Source organism: Oncorhynchus mykiss, chromosome 19 (assembly GCF_013265735.2).
Source record: "Oncorhynchus mykiss isolate Arlee chromosome 19, USDA_OmykA_1.1, whole genome shotgun sequence".
NCBI lineage: Eukaryota > Metazoa > Chordata > Actinopteri > Salmoniformes > Salmonidae > Oncorhynchus > Oncorhynchus mykiss.
In genome coordinates, this window is record NC_048583.1 from 19,283,619 (window position 1) to 19,291,272 (window position 7,654).

Sequence of the window (7,654 nt, forward strand, 5' to 3'; positions counted from 1 at the left end):
CCTGAGAGACATGCTGAACATCTTTGTTTTCGTTTACCTTGACGATATCCTGATTTTTTCACCGTCACTCCAGATTCATGTTCAGCACGTTCGACGTGTCCTCCAGCGCCTTTTAGAGAATTGTCTTTTTGTGAAGGCTGAGAAGTGCACTTTTCATGCCTCCTCCGTCACATTTCTCGGTTCTGTTATTTCCGCTGAAGGCATTAAGATGGATCCCGCTAAAGTCCAAGCTGTCATTGATTGGCCCGTCCCTAAGTCACGCGTCGAGCTGCAGCGCTTTCTCGGCTTCGCGAACTTCTATCGTCGTTTCATCCGTAATTTCGGTCAGGTGGCCGCTCCTCTCACAGCCCTTACTTCTGTCAAGACGTGCTTTAAGTGGTCCGTTTCCGCCCAGGGAGCTTTTGATCTCCTCAAGAATCGTTTTACATCCGCTCCTATCCTTGTTACACCTGACGTCTCTAGACAGTTCGTTGTCGAGGTTGACGCGTCAGAGGTGGGCGTGGGAGCCATTCTTTCTCAGCGCTCCCTCTCTGACGACAAGGTCCACCCATGCGCGTATTTTTCTCATCGCCTGTCGCCGTCGGAACGTAACTATGATGTGGGTAACCGCGAACTGCTCGCCATCCGGTTAGCCCTAGGCGAATGGCGACAGTGGTTGGAGGGGGCGACCGTTCCTTTTGTCGTTTGGACTGACCATAGGAACCTTGAGTACATCCGTTCTGCCAAACGACTTAATGCGCGTCAGGCGCGTTGGGCGCTGTTTTTCGCTCGTTTCGAGTTCGTGATTTCTTATCGTCCGGGCTCTAAGAACACCAAGCCTGATGCTTTGTCTCGTCTCTTCAGTTCTTCAGTAGCCTCCACTGACCCCGAGGGGATTCTCCCTGAGGGGCGTGTTGTCGGGTTGACTGTCTGGGGAATTGAGAGGCAGGTAAAACAAGCGCTCACTCACACTCCGTCGCCGCGCGCTTGTCCTAGGAACCTTCTTTTCGTTCCCGTTCCTACTCGTCTGGCCGTTCTTCAGTGGGCTCACTCTGCCAAGTTAGCCGGCCACCCTGGCGTTCGGGGTACGCTTGCTTCCATTCGCCAGCGTTTTTGGTGGCCCACCCGGGAGCATGACACGCGTCGTTTCGTGGCTGCTTGTTCGGTCTGCGCGCAGACTAAGTCCGGTAACTCTCCTCCTGCCGGCCGTCTCAGGCCGCTTCCTATTCCCTCTCGACCGTGGTCTCACATCGCCTTAGATTTTGTCACCGGACTGCCTTCGTCAGCGGGGAAGACTGTTATTCTTACGGTTGTCGATAGGTTCTCTAAGGCGGCCCATTTCATTCCCCTTGCTAAGCTTCCTTCTGCTAAAGAGACGGCACAAATCATCATCGAGAATGTTTTCAGAATTCATGGCCTTCCGTCAGACGTCGTTTCGGACAGAGGTCCGCAATTCACGTCTCAATTTTGGAGGGAGTTTTGCCGTTTGATTGGGGCTTCCGTCAGTCTCTCTTCCGGCTTTCACCCCCAGTCTAACGGTCAAGCAGAACGGGCCAATCAGACTATTGGTCGCATCTTACGCAGTCTTTCTTTTCGCAACCCTGCGTCTTGGTCAGAACAGCTCCCCTGGGCAGAATACGCCCACAACTCGCTTCCTTCGTCTGCGACCGGGCTATCTCCTTTTCAGAGTAGCCTCGGGTACCAGCCTCCGCTGTTCTCATCTCAGTTCGCCGAGTCCAGCGTCCCCTCCGCTCAGGCTTTTGTCCAACGTTGCGAGCGCACCTGGAAGAGGGTCAGGTCTGCACTTTGCCGTTATAGGACGCAGACTGTGAGGGCTGCTAATAAGCGTAGAACTAAGAGTCCTAGATATTGTCGCGGTCAGAGAGTTTGGCTCTCCACTCAGAACCTTCCCCTTAAGACGGCTTCTCGCAAGTTGACCCCGCGGTTCATTGGTCCGTTCCGTATTTCTCGGGTCATTAATCCTGTCGCAGTTCGACTTCTTCTTCCGCGATACCTTCGTCGCGTCCACCCGGTCTTCCACGTCTCCTGCATTAAGCCCGTTCTTCGCGCCCCCGGTCGTCTCCCCCCCCCCCCCCCCCATCCTTGTCGAGGGCGCACCCATCTACAGGGTCCGCAGGATTTTGGACATGCGTCCTCGGGGCCGTGGTCACCAGTACCTTGTCGATTGGGAGGGGTACGGTCCTGAGGAGAGGAGTTGGGTTCCCTCTCGGGACGTGCTGGACCGTGCGCTGATCGAGGATTTCCTCCGTTGCCGCCAGGTTTCCTCCTCGAGTGCGCCAGGAGGCGCTCGGTGAGTGGGGGGGTACTGTCATGTTGTGTCTTGTCTCTGTCCTTTCCCTTCACCCTGTCTCCCTCTGCTGGTCGTATTAGGTTACCTTTCTCCCCCGCTTTCCCCCAGCTGTTCCTTGTCTCCTCTAACTACCCATTCACCCCGTTTCCCACCTGTTCCCTTTTTCCCTCTGATTAGGTCCCTATATCTCTCTCTGTTTCTGTTCCTGTCCTTGTCGGATTCTTGTTTGTGTTTCATGCCTGAGCCAGACTATCGTCATGTTTGCTGTAACCTTGTCCTGTCCTGTCGGAATCTGCCGGTCTATCTGAGCCTACCTATGTTTTGTTATTAAAGAAGCTCTGTTTAAGTTAGTTCGCTTTTGGGTCCTCATTCACTCACCATAACAGGGTGAGCCGTACTGGTCAAAATGTTTAGGCGATTTTTCACCATGGCAGTTAGCGCTGGAAATGCTTGTTATGTACAAATGCTAGTTTTGTTCTACTTTTTTGTTGACATTGAATGCTTACTGTACTATACAAGAAGGTCAGTTTTGTCTAGCTGAATGCTATTGTGGATCACATTGAGCTTTTTAGATACCGATTTCAACAGTAGGTAAAAGTTTACTGGGAAAAGTCGATACTGTACAATACCGTACTACACAGAAAAGGGATATGCACATCTGTATGTATACAGAACATTTATTTTTGTAGCAATGTGCTACATGTAAACAGAAAATTCACATTTGCTTGTCCATTTTGACATATTTCTTACTTGTAAAGTCATATATAGCGAACAGAAGAAAAAAAAACTGCGGTAGTTTTGTAAAAAACTATACATTTTACCTCCTCACACTACTCAACACTACAAGTTCCCATCTTCTTGGTGGACATCCTGTCGCTCTTGTTGGTCTGGCTAGAGGTTTTCATCATCATCACATCTGATGTTTTCCCTTGTGATGCACCGGGGGGGGGGGGGAAATCTCCTTGCGTGGCGCAACCATCCCCTGCAATGATCGCCTGTGATCATTTAGGAAGGACAGGAGAAATTGGGTGTTATAGGGCCCAATGTATGGAATATGTGTGCTCACAGCATTCTCAGAAATGGCAGTACACATTGTAATATTGCCCCCATATGTTGGCCTGGTGTGCCAATTGTGACTCGGCGGCCAATGAGATTGCGTCCATGTCTCCTGCCGTTGGCCAGATTGAACCCAGCCTCGTCCACGAAAACAAGAATGTGGGTCAATTCATGTCCTTCCAGCTCCATTATTCTCCATATAGTAATGCAGAAACAAAATATAAGGTTTGTTTTTACTACTTTTTTTACATAGCCTATTCTAGAATCAGACAGTTCAGTAAAGTATAAATGTATAAATAGGACCCGCAAAACTCCAGTCTCAACGTCAACAGGGAAGAGGCGACTCTGGGATGCTGGCCTAGGCAGAGTTGCAAAGAAAAAGCCATATCTCAGGCTGGCCAAATAAAAATATAAGATTAAGATGGGCAAAAGAACACAGATGCTGGACAGAGGAACTCTTCCTAGAAAGCCAGCATCTCGGAGTCGCCTCTTCACTGTTGATGTTGAGACTGGTATTTTGCGGGTACTATTTAATGAAGCTACCAGTTGAGGACTTGTGAGGCTTCTGGTTCTCAAACTAGACACTCTAATGTACTTGTCCTCTTGCTCAGTTGTGCACCTGGGCCTTTTCAATGATCAATTTGCATTTTAAAATGATAAACTTGGATTAGCTAACACAGTGATGGTTGCTGATAATGGGTCTCCGTACACCTATGTAGATATTCCATTTAAAATCTTTTAAAGTCTTGATCGATTTGATATTATTTTAATGAACAGAAAATGTAAATGTGCTTTTCTTTCAAAAACAAGGACTTTTCTAAGTGACCCAAAACTTTTGAACGGTAGTGTATACTATAACAAATGTCACCATTCCATTTCATTGGCCCCCAGAAAACACTTTGATTAATGCAGCTCTACTGCCCCTATGTGGTTCAAAGTAGCATCACTACAGAAGAGTGCACAGGATCAATCCAATATCTCCTTATCTCTCCAAATCAGGGCTGCAGGCAAACACGTGGTGAGCAGGCATTTGCCAGTGTGGCTGAAGTGACTTTACTCAGCAGGCTAGGAGAACTAACGCGGCAGGTTAGGAAAACTAACGCAGCAGGTTAGGAGAATGAGGTTAAGGTTAGGAAAAGGGTTACTATGTTCCGTCTTAGCTGAAATGCTACAGTTGTCCCCAACTCTATATCTACATGGGGCTATACTCCATCAAGCCACAACTGTAGAAGCCATCAGTTCCGAGAAACCATCAGTATCTTAACACCCCAACATTTTGGGGTGTTAGACTGACTTGCCTTGCCATGTGATTAGTCAACTAATGCACAATTAGTAGCCTATGTCTTTCTCATCAGAGTGCTGCAGGTTGTGTGTGTATGTGAGGCACCGTCCGCAACTGCAGGGTTCTCCAGAGGGTGGTGGGGTCAGCCCAACGCATCATCGGAGGCACACTGCCTGTCCTCCGGGACATCTACAGCACCCGGTGTGTCAATAAGTTCATCAAGGACCTCAGCCACCAGAGACACGGCCTGTTCACCCCGCAACCATCTAGAAGGAGGAGACAGTACTGGTACGTCAAAGCTGGAACTGAGAGACTGAAAAACAGCTTCTATCGCCCAGTACCCTGCCCTGAACCTTGGTCACTGTCACTAGCCGGCTACCACCCTGTACCTTAGAGACTGTTTTGCCCTACGTACATAGAGTCATTGAACACTGGTCACTTTAATAGTGTTTATAGAGTGTTTTACCACTTTATTCCAGTCATGGCTGATCCTATATAACTACTGCTGTAAACACCTTTTCTATTCATTTACTGTCTACACCTTGTAGAGTCCATGCCCCAATGAATTGAGGCTGTTGTGAGGGCAAAAGGGGGTGCAACTCAATATTAGGAAGTTGTTCCTAATGTTTTGTACACGCTGTGTATACACACACAGGCACAGACACATGGATGCACAAATACAATAACATACACACTATACACATACACACACATGGATTTTGTGTAGATATGTGGCATAAGAGGGCACACATGTGTTGTGCCCTCAGGCCACATATTTTTCATCTGAGCCTGGAGGAAAGTCTTTGTCCTCAGGCCTGGAGGGAAGCCAAAGTAATTCTGCTACCCAAGAGTGTTAAAGCGGCCTTTACTGGTTCTCACAACAGACCTATAAGCTTGTTGCCAGCTCTTAGCAAACTGTTGGAAAATATTGTGCTTGACCAAAACAATGATAAACAAATTAACAACAGACTTTCAGCATGCTTACAGAGAAGGGCACTCACTGACACAAATGACTGATGATTGGTTAAAATAAATTGATAATAAGAAGATTGTGGGAGCTGTACTGTTAGATTTCAGTGCCGCCTTTGATATTATTGACCATAACCTGTTGTTGAAAAAACTTATGTGCTATGGTTTCTCAACCTTTGCCATAATGTGGATTCAGAGCTACAGTTGAAGGTCGGAAGTTTACATACACTTAGGTTGGAGTCATTAAAACGTGTTTTTCAACCACTCCACAAATGTCTTGTTAACAAACTATAGTTTTGGCAAGTAGGTTAGGACATTTACTTTGTGCATGGCACAAGTAATTTTTCCAACAATTGTTTACAGACAGATTATTTCACTTAAATTCACTGTATCACAATTCCAGTGGGTCAGAAGTTTACATACACTAAGTTGACTGTGCCTTTAAACAGCTTGGAAAATTCCAGAAAACGATGTCATGGCTTTAGAAGCTTCTGATAGGCTAACTGACATAATTTGAGTCAATTGGAGGTGTACCTGTGAATGTATTTCAAGGCCTACCTTCAAACTCAGTGCCTCTTTGCTTGACATCATGGGAAAATCTAAAGAAATCAACCAAGACCTACACAAGTCTGGTTCATCCTTGTGAGCATTTTCCACACGCCTATGGTGCGAAAACTGCAAATGAATTCCAGAACAACAACAAAGGACCTTGTGAAGATGCTGGAGGAAACAGGTACAAAAGTATTGATATCCACAGTAAAACGAGTCCTATATCGACATAACCTGAAAGGCCGCTCAGCAACGAAGAAGCCATTGCTCCAAAAACCTCCATAAAAAAAGCCAGACTACGGTTTGCAACTGCACATGGAACAAATATCGTACTTTTCTGAGAAATATCCTCTGGTCTGATGAAACAAAAATATAACTGTTTGGCCATAATGACCATCGTTATGTTTGGAGGAAAAACGGGGATGCTTGCAAGCCGAAGAACATCCTCCCACCCGTGAAGCACGAGGGTGGCAGCAACAGGCTGTGGGGGTGCTTTGCTATAGGAGGTACTGGTGCACTTCACAAAATAGATGGCATCATGAGGGAATGAAAATTATGTGGATATATTGAAGCAACATCTCAAGACATCAGTTAGGAAGTTAAAGCTTGGTCGCAAATGGGTCTTCCAATTGGACAATGACCCCAAGCATACTTCTAAAGTTGTGGCAAAAAGTCTTAAGGACAACCAAGTAAAGGTATTGGAGTGGCCATCACAAAGCCCTGACTTCAATCCTATAGAACATTTGTGGGCAGAACTGAAAAAGTGTGTGCGAGCAAGGAGGCCTAAAAGCCTGACTCAGTTACATCAGCTCTGTCAGGAGGAATGGTCCAAAATTCACCCAACTTATTGTGGGAAGGTTGTGGAAGGCTACCTGCAACAATTGACCCAAGTTAACAAATTTAAAGGCAATGCTACCAAATACTAATTGAGTGTATGTAAACTTCGGACCCACTGGGAATGTGATGAAAGAAATACGTGCTGCAATAAATCATTCTCTCTACTATTATTCTGACATTTCCCATTCTTAAAATAAAGTGGTGATCCTAACTGACCTAAAACAGGGAATTATTACTAGGATTAAATGTCTGGAATTGTGAAAATCTGAGTTTAAATGTATTTAGCTAAGGTGTATGTAAACTTCCGACTTCAATTGTATCTATGTAATAATAACTCAAAGGGTTTTCTTTAATGGAAGCTTCTCCAATGTCAAACATGTGTGGTGTACCGCAGGGCAGCTCTCTAGGCCCTCTACTCTTTTCTATTTTTAGCAATGACCTGCCACTGGCATTAAACAAAGCATGTGTGTCCATGTATGCTGATGATTCAACCATATGTGCATCAGCAACCCAAGCTAATGAAGTCAATGAAACCCTTAACAAAGAGTTGCAGTCTGTTTTGGAATGGGTGGCCACTAATAAGCTGGTCCTGAACATCTCTAAAACTATTTGGTACAAATCATTCCTTAAGTGGTAGACCTCAGCTGAATCTAGTAATGAATGGTGTGGCT